Below are 17,110 nucleotides of genomic sequence, written 5' to 3' on the forward strand. Positions count from 1 at the left end.
ATATTTTTGTGATAAAAGTAGAGTAGTGAATGACATGGCCATGATTTGATCAGCTAACAATTAATTTGTTTAACTTATTTATCCTAAACAGCCTGCATTAGTACTTTAAACATATTGGAAGTAAACCTTGTATTATAATTGAGTTATACGGGTACAATACCTCATATTAGAGCAGAAACATTTATATATAATGTGTGTGATGAATAAATTTACATTTGAATTCTATATTGCTGTATCTAGAATTAAACTTATTTTGCATCGCTATACAAAATTCTATACCAGTTAATTAAAAATAACCTTGTGAGTGACAATCATGGCATTGAGAAGTAGATTCACTAATGTACTTTTTCTTCTACCTTCCATATATATTTCTAAATTCTCCCCTCCTTTCTTTTCAATCCCTATCTCCAAACCTAAGAATATAAGATAAAGGAAAAGAGTGGCATTGCTGAATCTAATCTTGTTTCTTTCTAAATAAGACCAATCATAACTTGTAACCAACTCCCATTGATAATAACTGTCTATAGCCCAACCAAAAACCTACCCAACCTCCTTAAAAGGACATGGGGCATCATTCTCTTAAAAATTCTTCTGGCTGATTTTGGAAGAATAATACCTAGTAGGGGCATAAGTAAAATTGTGGAAATGGTTAAATGAGCTAAAAATCGCATTTGTGGTCCAGTTTTCAAATGTTGAGAAATTCCAGGCTTAATTAAAGTCCTATGTGGGAGAGTCTGAAATGCTGGACCAATTGGGATTGGAAGCCTTCTTTGGTAGTGTTCTGGGAGCTGACTTGTTCTGCTGAGGAACAGCACCTGAAGCACTTGGTGCTGGAACATGAAAGATACAGATGTCAGTGTCCAGCATGCTGAGAGAAATGCCTCCTGTCAGGTCTGATCCAAGGTCTGTGTCCAGTTCTTTGGTTCTGAAAGCATAAAATTTCTCACAAGCATTGTATAGTAGTAAACTTGTAAGTGTATAAGGTGTATGTGATGAACAGGACAATTAAAGCAGGCTTTCTGCTCTTGGAGCAGAAAAAACCACATCTGTAATCTTCATTCATACCTAATGAAGAATGGCGCTTAACAGTAATTCATAAGGGTTCTATTGCCAAGAAGAAGCATTTTCTATGACTATACATCCATGTCTCAGCCATCCCCAGAGCTACTCCCATATAGTGGGATTAGCAATATAAGTTAACTGTGTTTTTCTACAGATTAAATCCTGCAAATCCTGGTTGTATGCCCTTCCTTCATTCCTTCCTGATCCTCCTTCCTCCCTCATCCCTTCTCCCTCCCTCCCTTAGTCCTCAGAAAGGGGAGCCCTCTTCCCCTAACATCTGACCTCAGCCTATCAAGTCTCATCTTTACTACCTGTAACCTCTTCCTCTGTAGCCTGGCAAGGCTGTTTTGCCAGGGGGGAGTTATCTAAGGTCAGGGGCCAGAGTGCATGTCTGAAGTAAGCCCTATTCTCCACAAGCGGTATCCACAAGGAGACATCTGAGCAGTGAGTCTAGGTCCACATCATACATGGTCCTTGGTGGATGTTTCAGTCTCTGTGTTGTAGTGTAAGTATCCTGTATTATGTGGCTAATATCTGCTTATGAATGAGTGTATACCATGCATGTCTTTTCTGGGTCTGAGTTACCTCACACAGCATGGTCTTTTCCAGTTCCACCCATTTGCCTACAAATTTCAAGATTTCTTTGTTTTTAATTGCTGAATAGTATTCCATTGCATAAATAAATGTACCACAGTTTCTTTATCCATTTTTCAGTTGAGAGACATCTAGGTTGTTTCCAGATTCTGGCTATTACAAATATAGCTGCTATGAACATAGTTGAGCAAATGTCCTTGTATCGTGGAACATCTTTTGTGTATATTCCCAAGAGTTGTACAGCTGGGTTCCTGAGGTAGAGTTATCCCAACTTCTTAAGAAAGAACCATATTGATTTACAAAATGGTTGTACAAGTTTGCACTCCCACCAGCAATGAAGGAGTGTTCCTCTTTCTCCACATCCTCACCAACATGTAGTGTCATTTTAATTTTTGATCTTAGCCATTCTGATGGGTGTGAGATGGATTCTCAGAGGTGTTTTCAGTTGCATTTCCCTGATAACTAGGGATGTGGCCCATTTCTTTAAATGTTTCTCAACCATTTGATATTCCCCTGTTGAGAATTCTCTGTTTAGTTCTGTACTCCATTTTCTAATTGGATTATTTGGTTTGCTGGTGTTTACTTTCTTGAGTTCTTTATATATTTTGGATATTAGCCCTTTGTCAGATATAGGTCTGGTGACGATGTTTCCCAGTCTGTAGGCTGTCGCTTTGTTCTGTTGACAGTATGTTTCACTTTAGAGAAGCTTTTCATTTTCATAAGGTCCCATTTACTAATGGTTGATCTTAGGGCCGGAGCTCGTGGTGTTCTTTTCAGGGAGTTGTTTCCTGTGACACTGAGCTCAAGGCTCTTCCCCACTCTTTCTTCTAACTGGTTTAGTGTATCTGGTTTTATGTTTAAGACTTGTATAATTTTTAAAATTAAATTTTGTATTGTTTTATGTGTATAAGTATGGCCTGGATCACATACTCTCTCTCTCTCTCTCTCTCTCTCTCTCTCTCTCTCTCTCTCTCTCTCTCTCTCTCTCTCTCTCTCTCACACACACACACACACACACACACACATTGATGCACCATGCAAATGCCTGGTGCCTGTGCAGGTCAGATGGAAGAATCCGATATCCCAGACCTGCAGCTACTGAAGGATTATGAGCCACCATGTGGTGACCAGAAATTAAACCTGTGTTTTCTATCAACAAGAGCAACATGTGATCTGACTAGAGCTGAGCAATCTCTCTAGCTGCTCATTCATTTTTCTTAAGTGAGATTAGGTGTCATTACTCTCAAAAATTATGCATTACCTCGGAGTATTTGAATTTGTGTATCTTTATCGTTTGTAGCATTGTCATGTAAGTTTGAAGTCTGTCATATCTGTTGAAGTATCAGCTCTTCATTATGAGTCCTGGCATTTTGTAGCGAATTGCTATTAATTTGAGAGCTTTTCATCGTTTACATTTTCAAAACACTTAGATTTTAAGTCTTAACAGTTAGTGTTTGACTACTGTTTATTGATTTTTGTACTTATATTTATTTTCTTCCTTTACATATAACTCACTATTGTGCTATTTAGTCATTAATTCAATAAATCGAAATGCTATTCTTGTGAGTTCTACATTTCTAGTATATAACTTACTCTGAAGCATGGCATTCAAACTCTGCTTTCAGTACATTTCACAAATTCACTATGCACACTGCTCTATGTAATACGATCACTTTAAAAATATTTATTTATTTGCTTTACTTTACAACCTGATGCCAGCCTCTTCCCTCCTCTCCTCCCAGTCCCACCATCACACGCCTCCCCAATCCCCCGGTACCCTCATCCTCTTATTCTCAGTGAAACGGAGGCCCTCCTCACATGGGTATCATCTTACCCTGGTAAATCAAGTTGCAGCAGGAGTAAGATTATCTCCTTCCACTGTGGCCAGAAAAGGTAGCCAACTAGTATTATTTATAAGTGTTTTGTTAACTACTTCATTTAGAAATGATTTCTTTCACTTAGTTATCAGTAAATTTTGCTATGGTAAAAAAAAATTATTGGGTTTTTTATTTTTATTTTTTGGTTTTTTTTTTTTTTTGAGATAAGTTTTCTCTGTGTAGCCTTGGCCATTCTGCAACTCATTTTGTAGACTAGCCTGGCCCTGAACTCAGAGATACACCTGACTCTGCCTCCCTTATACTGGGAATAAAGGTGTGGACCACCTCTGCCCTGTTGGTATTATTTTTTCTTAATTTGCTAAAATTTGCTTAATGGTCTACTATATAATATTGCTCATTTAAAGCTTCATGTGACTTTGAAAATAGTATATTCAATTTTCAACTGCTCATGTGTCTGAAATTTCATAATAGTGATAGCAAGTGGTTTTTATTTATCCTTTGTACAGTTATCTTTACGTTCTGGGGACTGTAAAGTGAGGAGACATGATGATTTCCTTTTTTTTTCCATTGAAACAAATTAACAAATGATGCTTAGATTTTATTTTGTTTAATGTTGATGTAGTTTCATTTACATTTATTGTATTGTCTTCTGTTTGTTTTTCTTTGTGCACTTTGTTCTTTTTCTTTCTTTATTGGATAATATTCATTATTTTATACATTCAAATTTCAAATACTAGATAAACTTTGGCATATAATTTTGCAGATTACTCTGCAGATTACAATACACACTTAAATTACAGTTCACATAAAATCACTTACCACTTCAATCAAACATAGAAATTTACTGTCATATACTTAATTTCCAAATCTTTCATTTACTATAATATGCATTATAATTTCTACTTTGAACCCTAATAGAATGTTGTATATTTTTAGTTAAAATTGTCACATACATTTTAAAGACTCCATGGAAAGAATTGCAGTTGTTCATCCTTACCTAATTCCAAGAAGAGATTGTAATTCCATCAACAGTGACTCTGATATTTCAAGGTCACTTGGCTTTAGTGGGTACCAAGATCATTCAAAAAAAAACCTGAGTGATAATTTTGCTGTAGTTTTACATTTCCACTGATTTTCCTACTCTTTTTTATCTTTTCATACGTAGACAACTTATCTGAAAACCTGATGTTATGTTAGCTCGAATGCAATGCTAGCAGGGCCCCTTCTGCAGTGCCTTCATTTGAATATTTCTCTATATTCTTCATATATAACAAAAACATTTTATAGTTGATGATTTTTCTTTAAAGATTATTTTAGTGCTTCTTAATTTTATCAGTTTCAGGCAAAAAAATGAATTTATTGTATCTTTTTTCCCAGGGCTCAGGAATATATCCTCTATAACAGTGGAGATCTCCAAGGCTCCCAGAATTCTTTTCTTCAGGCTCTGTTGCCCAAATTATTGCACTCTATTCATATTATTGGTTTTAACATAGTTCAACACTTTTAACATCCAATGGAAATATAGATCTATAGTAATCAAATATCACTTTTGAGTGTTAAAATTCCAGGCTATATTATTCATATTGCAATTATTGCAACTGGTGATTTTTCAATAATATCTTTACATTCTCATGTTTCCTTAATTTGCTAAAATTTTCAATATACTGAGTCTTGATGACTATCACAGATCATTGAAAGTATAATTGAATATGAAAGAAGTTATCTGTCTTTTCTTTAAAATTTAACTGTAGAGCTTAGGATAAACGCAAATCAAATTCAAACTTCATGGTTCACTATAGAAAGAAGAAATGTTCTTTTATGCTTTTTTTTTATTCTTTACAGTTCCCTCTCCTATGCCTTTACAGCTTTAGCATCATTTTTATATCTTGAAAATATAAAGTAAACACGAGTCTGAAACTGATTTACTAGTAGCTCAATGTGGGCATATGTGAAGATAAGAAATACTCTGACCCAAAAAAGTATCTAGCTCATTTGATACTAGGTTCTTATTCTCCTCTAGTTCTTACTTTTCCAGTTCACTCATATCAACTGAAATATTAAATCAATGTTATAGCTTTGTAATATCTTTTGTACCTTAAGAGTGGGGTGGGTAATCCAGTGTTCAGTTTAAAAGCTAGTTGGCTACTAAAGTTAATGAAAATTCTTTCTACCAAGACTTATTAAGGTCAAAGTCAAATTTTGTTAGTAAACTCATCAGTATCCCAAACCTTATTAAGTATCCCTTCATTACGGAAAAGAGATTAGCCTCATAATGGAAAAGTAAAAATTGATCTTTAATCATTATATGATTTTTTGGTTATCCAGTATATAATGCAAGACACACTTATGCTATAGATGCTCAGCTTCCAAAATAACCTTTAAAAGCATAAAATTAATATTTTTATATATTTTGCATTGGAATGATCTCTTTATATTCATATGCTTTAATAATATTAATATTTACTTTAAATTACAATTTGTTAATAAGTACTACAAACAAGACAACAAATGTTAGTGAGCTCTGTTACTCACAATGTACTAAATCAAGTGAGAAGAGAAACAAATTAATGAATCTAATTGTTCTCCACTCCAGGCAGTAATGTTCTGGGGTTAACAAATCAAGAAAGATTTTCACAGAGAGTGATAAAAAATGCTACTTTTAGAGCACTTCCAAGCATGCTGCTTCTTGACATCTGAAGAACCCAGGGGCCAATTTCAATTACTGGAAGATCCTCTCATATCTCATCATAGTGCCTCTGTTCTCATTTCTGTCAAGAGAATCAGATACCATGCTTATAATTTTATGGCTTAAAATCTTCGCTAATGCCCATTTTCATTTATTATGAACTTTATTAAGATTAACATACATCCCCAAATGGTTGCTAATGTAGTTATCAGCAATTAATAAGAGGATTGATTAAAGGGCATGTTGGAAAGTCAAGCATGTGCTGTAATCTGTTGCCAGGAAGAACATGATAATTTGCTGTTTCCAAAAGGACCTTGAACTAGATTTCTCAAAGAACAATGATCAGTTTTTAATAAACACTTAATGTAAAACAAAAACTGTTAATGTTCAGTTTAGGATAAAATAATCTTTTATTACTGGCAACAGGAAAGATGACACAGCATTTAAAAGTACTGTTTGCTCCTCTAGTGGACCCATATTCCATACCCAGCCCCCCTGTTGTGGCCCACAATTGTACTGTAGCCCTAGTTGCAGGCATTCTGCACCCTTTCCTGGCCTCTGTGTGCACAGCATGCATACAACATACAGACATACATGTAGTCACATCACACATATACATATAATAAAACCAATACATCTGAAAATATTTAAGGATATTATATGATTGCAGTTCTCAGAAACATTTGCTTTTAATTGTGAATCATTTAAAATTAATCTTTGATAACTTCATGCATGAATGTAGTATATTTTGTTCATACCTACCCAGTACATTATTTCTTTATGGATACTTCAAATATTTATTAGAAATACAATTCATAATTTATTATATTTGATTTGTCTATTTTGTAAGTGTGCTGGGGTGGTTTGGTGTACATGCCACCTGTGTAGATCATGGGGATTAAAGTCTTGAAGAGAACTGTGTTTCCTGAGGCTGTGGACATTGAATTATTATTGAGAGACGTTTTTATCAATTTTAAATTATATTTTGTATCATTTTTCCTGTTTCTGTAATAAATGACTGCCAAAAAGCAATGTAAAGGAAAAAGGGTTTTAATTGGCTTACTGGTTGAGGATAAGATTCATCATGGTGGTGAAGCAGACAGTCACCGTGCATGTATCAGCAGAAGCAAAAAGTCTGTCTGTGATCAGCTCATTTTCTCCTTTAAAGGCAACCTTAGACATTCTCCACAGTTGAGTGGAGAGTGAGGTATAACTTTCACACGTACTATGGTCCCTCATATTTGACCATGTCCCCTGGAGGAGGGGACCTGGTGGCACTCAGAGGAAGGATAGCAAGTTACCAAGAAGAGACTTGATACCCTATGAGCATATAAAGGGGGAGCAGGTCCCCCTCAGGCACAGTCATAGGGGAGGGGAGTAAGGGGAAAATGGGAGGGAGGGAAGAATGGGAGGATACAAGGGATGGGATAACCATTGAGATGTAACAAGAATAAATTAATAATAATTTAAAAAAGACAATCCTAGACTCATCTTCTCAGAAGCTTCAAGGAAGACTCAGTAGTTCACAGCTTTTGCTGCTTTGTAGAAGCAGGTTTGATTCACAGACCCACATTGTGGTTCAAAACCATGCATAACTTCAATTTAGTGGATCCAAAGCCACTCTCCGATTTCCATAAGTACACACATGGTGCAAATACATACATCCAAGTAAGACATTCATACAAACAATAAAACAAATATATCTAAAACAAGATTTAGAACAGTTTTTCTCACCTCCAATAAGTTAATGTAGATAACTCTGGCAGATACACCCAGAATTTAACCTAATCTCGATACTTCTTTAGAGACATGTTGAGAGGACTACTTGTTTTTCATGCAGTTTCAGAACTTGTCAAGTCAATAGTCCTTGTTAACAACCATATGTAATTCATGCACAGAAGTCTTCTTAATCTCATGAGAAATAAGCATCCAGGTAAAAGTAAAATATTTAAGTAAAATACTTGACTTACTTAAACTTAAAGTTCTTTGTTTTCATAAGGAAGATTGCTGCCAGAAACTCAGTCACTAGAAAGCATTTGAGCAGTGTCCATAGCAGTTAGCATTTTGTGCATTTATACATTTGACTAACATATCTAATTAAATTCTTTGTGTTAATGTACAGTTCCATCTGACATTAAAAACCTCAGTGATTTTGTTTTCTTCCTATTCTGTCCTAGTTCTATCAAATCACTCTACCAGTCCTTAAACTGGATAGATAAATAAAATAAATTCCTATTTAGATCATAAATTGATAGGAAACGCCAAACATACTATTATAATAGTTTTAGGTGGATAACAACACAGAACAATTCAGACCTTTGGCTACTCCAAGAAGGAAAGTCTGTATTTTTATTTACTGGAAGGGAAATACCTTGGCAGGTCCATGTACATCATTGTGAGCTAAACTACCATGTGTTGGAATCAGAAGTTTAAATGTATAGGCTATGTACAGACTGCATTTGCTATAGAAGTTCTGAAACACTAGGTGTGTGACTAATTGCTTCATAACATAAAGTTTTTTCCTCTCTGCTTCTGCCACTGAGACACTCAGGAAATCCTTTTCAGAAAGGGCACAGCCACAAAACAATAAGAGAAGCCTTAAGCATCTATCCCCTTTAGACCTCACAAAGTTCACTCTGCTAGAACAAATGTAAAAATGGAATTTTAGCTATTACTTGTTCGCATGAAACTCAAATGTGCTTGCTGAGTGTAGTGGCACTTGTCTAGTCTCAGAATTTGAGAGGTAGACACAAGATGATGAAAATAGAATGCTCAAGGCCAGCCATAATTAAGTAACACGCTATCTCAAAAAAGAGAAAAAATTAAATGAGTAGTTATGTTCCTTGTAAACCAATATCTTTGCAGTAGATTTTCTTACTCTTTTTATTTTTCTTCCTTTGTTTTTGGATTTTTTAATAATAGATAATTGACTGATTTAATAAAGAAGCATCAAAATATACTCCTTTTTTAAAAAATAAAGTTGCTCTAATTTTGTCGTCCAATTAAAATTTTATTTATCAGCTGATGTTATTCTAGCTGCTGACACCACATTGATGAAAACAGAAGAGCCATTCTTCCTTCACGCACTTTCTTCCTGGTTGTATATAATGAAAAAGATAACTGTCATAAAAATAATAAGGGACAGAACATGGTGGGAATTTTTTTTTTTTTACCAGAGTTAATTGCTACCAGTTCTTTTCTCCATTTACTGCCAACCTGAAGGCCCTGGATGTTTTTTTTTTTTTTTTCAGAAAGAAATTTTGTGACCTGAGTAATTTAGTCTCTGAGAGTAAGGTGAATTTACTCCTTTTACTGCCTAAAACTGTTGTTGGGGATTTAGTTGAGTAGAATATTATTTCTCTTGCATGTCCAATGCTGAGGCTCAGCTTTAGTTTTATTAGAGTAGAAATCTGGAATTACGTACTTCAACCTTACTGTGACTGTTCAAACTGTAAGCTTCACCCATGGTCTATGTTTGTTGCAAAGGCCTGGAAAAATAACAACGAAAGAGTGGTGAGAGGTGAAAAGATGTGTCAGCAGATAAGGGACCATACTGTACAAGTATGAGTATCTGAGTTCAACTACCTAGACTCCACATTAAAAACTCAGTCATGGCAAAAAAAAAAAAAAAAAAAAAAAAAAAAAAGTAAGGTAAGCCGAGAGCAGTGCAGGGAAGATGTGGGAGAATCACTGGGTTTTGATGGTTGCCAGAATAACTCTCTGATCAGGGAGAGATTCTGTCACCATGCATAAGGTTGAGAGTGATAAGACAGGACATCTGGCATTCAACTCTTGTCTGCACAGGCACACAATCAGACATGTCATACACAGCAAACATGCCATCCTAAAAACTAATAATTTTTTAAAAGATCCCCAAAAACACCTAGGGAGAAATGCAACACACATATTTTGTCTATGATTTTAGGCTGAGATGAATCTTCTATATTTAGGTACTATCTGTTTCTAGGACTAATCTTGAATTCAAGGCATTTAACATTTTGTCATGTTCGTGTTACTTTGACATTTAAATATGTAGAACTTAGACAGTTTTTATTTATACTCAAACATTGTATTATGGAAATAATAAAAAGTTATTTGAGTGACTGCTTAGTCAACAAAAGTATATATAATATAAAGATATGTGAGACACAAGAGCTCACATTTTTGTGAGTTTTTTAATGTGCAGCTGACTTCACTTAGCAAAATTCTCCTGATTTCCATGTTGTCCACAAAGGACCAAATTTCCTTTTAGAAACTGAGTAATAATCCTGTGTTTCTAATATTTTCTTCATTTATTAGTTAGTATTAAGTTGTTCTTACTTCTTAGTCCTTTGAAAGAGTTCAATAAATATGACCCTATAAATATTGATATGACATAGACATATCATTTCGTCTGATCTTAGACTTCAAAGATTTGTCGGAACTATATTTTGGTGGAGTAGAGTGGATAGGTCAAAGATACTACCAAGTATGTAAGATGGATCTGAGGGTTTACTGCAAACAATGATGGCTAAATAGTTAATGAACTGTAGTATGCGTTTTGTGAAATAAGTTAATTTGTCATCTGAAATATAAACATATTAATTTAATTTATCATAACAACAATCTATATCTGAATATATTTTATAATATTTAACATATTTAAAAGAGTTTGAAGCTAGCCTGGTCTTCAAAGTGAGTCCAGGATAGCCAAGGCTGCACAAAGAAAGAAATAGTGTCTCAGAGGGAGAGAGAGAGAAGAGAGAGAGAGAGAGAGAGAGAGAGAGAGAGAGAGAGAGAGAGAGAGAGAGAGAAACAGAGACAGAGACAGAGAGACAGAGAGACAGAGGGAAGGAGGGACTATATCCCCACGAACTTGGCCTAGGGCAAACCTGTGGTTCATTTTCATGATTTATGATTGGTGTGGGAGGGCCAAGGTCACTGTTGACAGTGTCATACCTAGATTGGTGATGCTGGGTCCTATAACAAAGAAGAGTGAACAGCCCTAGAGAAGCAAGCCAGTAAGCACAATTCCTTTATGACATATCCTTTTGTTCCTTCTTTTTCTTTGGAGTTTGTCTTGACTTGTGTATAAAACAGACTATGTCTCCAAGGTAAAATAAATTCTTACCTTCCCAATTTTGCTTTTACAACAAGGAAGCAAGCTTATTCAGTCTTCCTAAACTCAGATTATATCCTTGATTGATGGCATTTAAAGTATGTAAGCAAAGTCTATGCAACTATTCTGACCTTGTTTGAAGTACAAAAAACAAACGTAAAATTGTTATGTTATTATATATGCTTATTTTAAAGTTGGTTCTGTAAAGGGAATAAAAAGATCTATATTGTAGGTGTTATTTAGGACTTTGTGAACAGAGATTTTTGCCTCCCAATGATGGACAGAGTTTATTGGAAATGAAGCAACAAACCACATGAAAGTACAAAGAGGAATAGAAGGTTCTTGGGGGGAATGTGGAGAGACAGGACTGATTTCATGTTCTACACTCCTGACTTTTCTACTAACGTTATGCTTAACTATCTTGCATTTCTTGTGGAATACTTCTTCTTGCCAATTATTTTTTCCCACTACTGCACTGTCTTTTCACTGTTGTTTTTTTTTTTTTTATCTACATTGGGTATGAGATCATAACGGTGTTGATACATAGTAACGTATAGTACCAATCATTCTTCATTCTATCAATCGTTTAGCCCTGTCAGGTTCATCACAAGCCTTCCTCGGCATTCTCTCCAGAGCTGTCATCATAAGCCTGTCACTCTCGGTTCTCTTTTTCCGTGACATCATCGAGAAAATAGGAGGTAGAAATAACACAGTGAGGAACAGATGATGACCTCAACCCTGGGAGCCAAAGGACAGTTTCCTGGGCAGACTAAGAAGGGGCAGAGGGTAGGTAATTTGTTAGAATGTCTTCGTCCACGGGGAGACATGAATTTCATATTTCCATTATACACCATACGGAAACAGGGTAGAATAATTACAGGAGCCAATGGTAGTGTTTCACAATGGCGTCATAATGTTGGCGTGTGTTAATTCAAAATTCAAAGTAAGATATTTAAGGCCATTTTAGCGTTAGCATCTCATCACTTTCCTTCATTAGAATGATTATTATGTCACCTCGGTGATTTCTCTTGTCCTGTGAAGCTCCATGATTTGTCTCTTGAGTTCCAACTATGAACCTGCCATATTCTTCCATTGTTCTCAATGCTTACTCTGGGCAAGGGACATTACATTTATTACAGATGTTGTTCCTATCTTTTTTCCCCTAAGCTACATTAGAAAAGTTTTATTTTGTTTCTGTTATACTCTTCCATACTGCTGTACATTTTTCTTTTTGCGGTTTGTTCCTTATTTCCTCATATCTGTTTTACAATTCCTCTTTCAGTATTTTCAGGGCATGCATCCTCAATGTAGTCATATGTCCAGTGGGCAATCAAACTCTGGGTTTCAAAGTGAGATGCACAACACTATGTCAGAAACCTAAAACAATTTTCCCAAGAACTTAAGTACAGAAAAAGAACCTCAGGACACTCATTATATTTTACCTAAACTGCATCTTTTTTTCTGGTTTTACTGCACATTGTTAGCATGAATATTTTGTTAATTGGTTTCATAACTTTTAAGACCCATTAGCATCTTTGCTTGTTACACTTCCTTATTCAATGAGTTGGCTGGGAGACATAACTTTAATGTTTCAAGCTTGCCAAATAATAAACCATGTGTTCATCCACAAAGTGTTTGCACCAGCGTGGTTTTCAAGCCTCTTTAACTACAATCCATGCCTCTGTGAATAACTACACTTTTGTCACTTGGACAGTAAATTCTCATTGAACATGGATTCTGTTCCTTCCCATTAGCTGATTAAGTTTGAGCACATGAGAGTGTAGAAAACAAATGAAAGATGTTACTAAATTTCATGTGGACTTAGGAGGTCTTTATATTTCCTGTACTTTAACAAAATTAGATAGGTTTCTTCAAACAGTATTGTCACTTCTCTTTCTTTAGATCCATTAATTCTCAACTCACTGTATCTCTCTTTCTTTTAAAGTCTATACAAATGTCCTGCCAATATTTTGGCAGATTTAGAAAACATTTATATTTGTCATTTTAAAATAGAATAAAAAACATACATAACATAGAATTGTATTGCCCAAGTTTTTTTATAGAATAGTAGCTTAATTTTAATGAATGACAACTAATAAATACAGTTTAATTTCTAAGAGGGAAGGGACAAGTAAGGGTAAAAAAAGAGTTAAGCTTAGGACCAAGACACTATACTCAACATGTTGAGTTGACCTGCTTTTTTTAACACATCCTCCAGTATGTTTCCACTAACTCTTCCACTTAAAAACCTCCATTTGATTCCTTTGCTGCTGAAACAACCTTGGGCAAAAATAAATTAAAGTGCTGTCTTTTTTATGTCACACATTGTGATTTTCTCCAATGTTTGCAAGCAACCTGACTGTTTATGCATAAATGACATGTAAAGTGATAATATTGTAGGAGATGTTGAGATCACTATTTTTAAAAAACAGAAAAGGACATACAAAAAATGGATGTGAGATAAGTAACTTTTTGTGTGTGTGTGTGTGTGTGTGAAATGAATAAGAAAGAAGAAAGGAACAATTTCCTGATAGTATTTTCTTACTACGTGACCACAGACTCACAGGAGAGCTTCCTGTGATTGGAATTTGTCAGACATCCTTATGTTGTTGTGTTTTGCTTAATTATTTTACACTGAATTTATTTTACTCATAACTAACACAATCTTGGCTTTAAACATAAGTTGTTTAGTTAATAGAGAAACCAAACATTTTTGTTCAGAGTGTTGAATGTGTCAACATTTTTTTCAGACAGTGTGTGAAATGAAGGACTGGAGTCTTTGTGAAAATGGGAAACACATTTTGCTAAGTGTTTTCTCCAATTGTCTTCTTTGTTGTGAGAACAAATATATTCTTTGAAACATTCTGTCATCGCCTCTAATTGTAATGTCTATAGCTGCAGGGTGGTTTGGAACATGCTGAGATTATGGAATTGACAATGTTTTGGAAGTGTCATTTTAGTTTTCTAGCAAACACTAATTCAGTTATATGAGTATATATGGATTATATTATTACATATGAGTAAATAAGTACAAAAGAATTTTTAAAGAATTATACGTAAGGCACCTAGAACACATATGTAAAATGAAAGAAAGAGGTTAAAATATTATTCCTATATTTGCATTTTTATATATTTACACCAAGCAGGCTAAATATTTTTGAAAAAATGTGAATCTGCGCTAACACATAAGGTGATATAGAAAGAAAGTTAAATAGACATTAAATACATCACAAAAAGACAAGGATAAAATTGTGTACATAATCTTCATTTAAGAAATGCAAGAGGAACATTACAGTAAAGGAAGGAAAGAGGACTGGAAAGATGGCTCAGTATTTAAGAACATTGGATGCCCCTCCAGAGGACCTTGGTTTCCTTCTATGCACCTGCATAATGGATCACAACTGCCTGTAACTCTAGTGTCAGGGAAGCTGCTGCCCTTTTCTTGTCTCTGCAGAAATCAGACATACACACAGAGAAAAGATATACATACACCCAGACACAGAAAATGCATAATCATAAAATAAATGGAGAAATATTTTTTTAAAAAGATTTATTTATTATGTATACAGTATTCTGCCTGCATGTACATCTATATGCCAGAAGAGGGCACCATATCTCAGTACAGATGGTTGTGAGCCACCATGTGGTTGCTGGGAACTGAACTCAGGACCTTTGGAAGAGCAGACCACTTAACAGAGCTCTTAAGCAGAGCTCTTAACCGCTGAGCCATCTCTCCAGCCCTTGAGAACTAATTTGTTCATGTGAAAGATATTGTTAGAAATCATGACGGTTCATGTTTTATGCTAGAAATATGGCTGATACTTATAGTGTCCTGTTGTGTATATTGTTTGTAAGGTGTTTATTTGCCTAGAAGTATGTCATTTGTTATATAAAAATATTTAGCTTTCTAGAATTCCACTTGTAGAATTATTATTATTATTATTATTATTATTATTATTATTATTATTATTATTATTATTATTAATTATTATTTGCTATTTAATCCTACTACTACTAATTATTTTTATTATGAATTTAAGAGGGAAAGAAGAAGTTATGGCAGAAAGAAGAATAAGAAGAACAAGAAGGGGAGGAAGAGTAGGGAAAGGAAAAGAACACACAAAAACCATCTGTATAATAGCAGGGATCCCAGAAAGCAGAGTTCCTCTGAGCTGCTGCTCTTCAAGTGAGGCAGGGATGTTCAAAAAAGATTTGAGGGAACATACACACTCAAGGGCTGATTGTGGGTTCTGTGAATAAGCTGTGACACTGCTCCCCGCCCCACAGGTTTGAGAATAACACATCTTACTGGAAAACTTTCATGATGTGTAGGTTTATTAAAGATCCAAAGTAAGAAGACAGAAACAGCTACTGTAGCTGCCTCAGCAAGATGCCCATGCCTCCTTTTTGTTTCGATCATGTAGTCTTGAACAACCCTCAATAAATATCTCATTTAGGAGAAAAAAGAACACAGGAACTGGAGATTATGCATGGCGTTCTGAACTACAAAATGGAGGGCCATCCTTGAATCTACTGCTTTCGGACATGGCTAGTTTCTAATTCTGTTCTCAGTATTTTCCCCTCTGAGGAAGCGACCTTAAAATTACTTAATAACTAGAATATGTGTCACAGCTCCAAAACTTTTGAACATTTCTAACTCCAATTAGGGCAAAACCAAGAAAAATTTCAGATTATGGGTAAAGATAGCCATCAAACCATTAAGCACTAAACTGCCTCTCCATATTATGTGCTATATTTTGGAAATATTTGCAACATCACACCGTTGAAGCCATTTTTATGAAGAATTATTTCATTGTAACTTTTCCTGTATACATTTCAAGTTGTTTGGTGTTTCTAGCTTTACAATTTAATCCATTCTGAAGTATTTATTTATCTAGATTGTGTGTCTGTGTATGTGTTTGTCTCTGTGTGTGTGTTTTAAGAATCTAATTATTTTACTCATTTTCATAAGGATTTCTAACTTCCGAATACCACCAAGTGAAGAAATTTATCTTAATATCATATATACTTGGTACCTACTTGAATGCATATTGATTTATTTCTGTTTTCTATTATTCCACTCCTCAATATTCATGTTTTCATTCCCAAATCATACTGTTTTGTTTACTATTAGTTTGTAAATATATTTTGAAATGAAATAGTGTTAAAGCTTTTTTATTTTTACTGAAAAGTCATCTGACTACTTGAGACTTTGTGTTGTCTGTTGAAGCACCTCAATAGCACATGAGAAACGATTACTGTCTGGTAGCTGAAGAATGATGAAACAGGCCAAGTTATCACAACAAGTCGCCATTTGCCCACTGGAAATAGTGAAAGAGGGATCTAATAACCAAAATAATGAATAACAAGAAACCTTGGCAATATTGTGATGATATTTTAGTATTATTAGCATCATAGTTTGGAAGATTTCTCCCCGATGGAAGTGTCATCATAATATATCTGAAAATTCCATATAAAGACAGAAAAGGAGAGCTGCTTCTATTCTTGTCATGTCCCCAGCCACCATGGAATTTCTTATTTTGGCTCATTAATAAATTTCCACATCATGAAAGTTTGCCAATGGGATGTGTTATTTTACAGTCTGGGGCATGAGGGGTCAGAGATTAATGAACGAATCCACACTTAGCTCTTGAGTGTGTATGTTCCCTTAATCTTTTTTTTCCAGTAACTAACTTGCCTCATCTCTAAATTTCTCTAACAGTGGCAACACTTTTCAGGTTCTGAAGAGAAACTTCCCCAATTGTCCTGGGAATTCTCTTAACACTCACTGATGGCAGCACTAAAATTCAATGAACAATTAACATCAACACA

Source organism: Acomys minous (genome assembly GCF_964271855.1).
Source record: "Acomys minous genome assembly, chromosome: 3".
Taxonomy (NCBI): Eukaryota; Metazoa; Chordata; class Mammalia; order Rodentia; family Muridae; genus Acomys; species Acomys minous.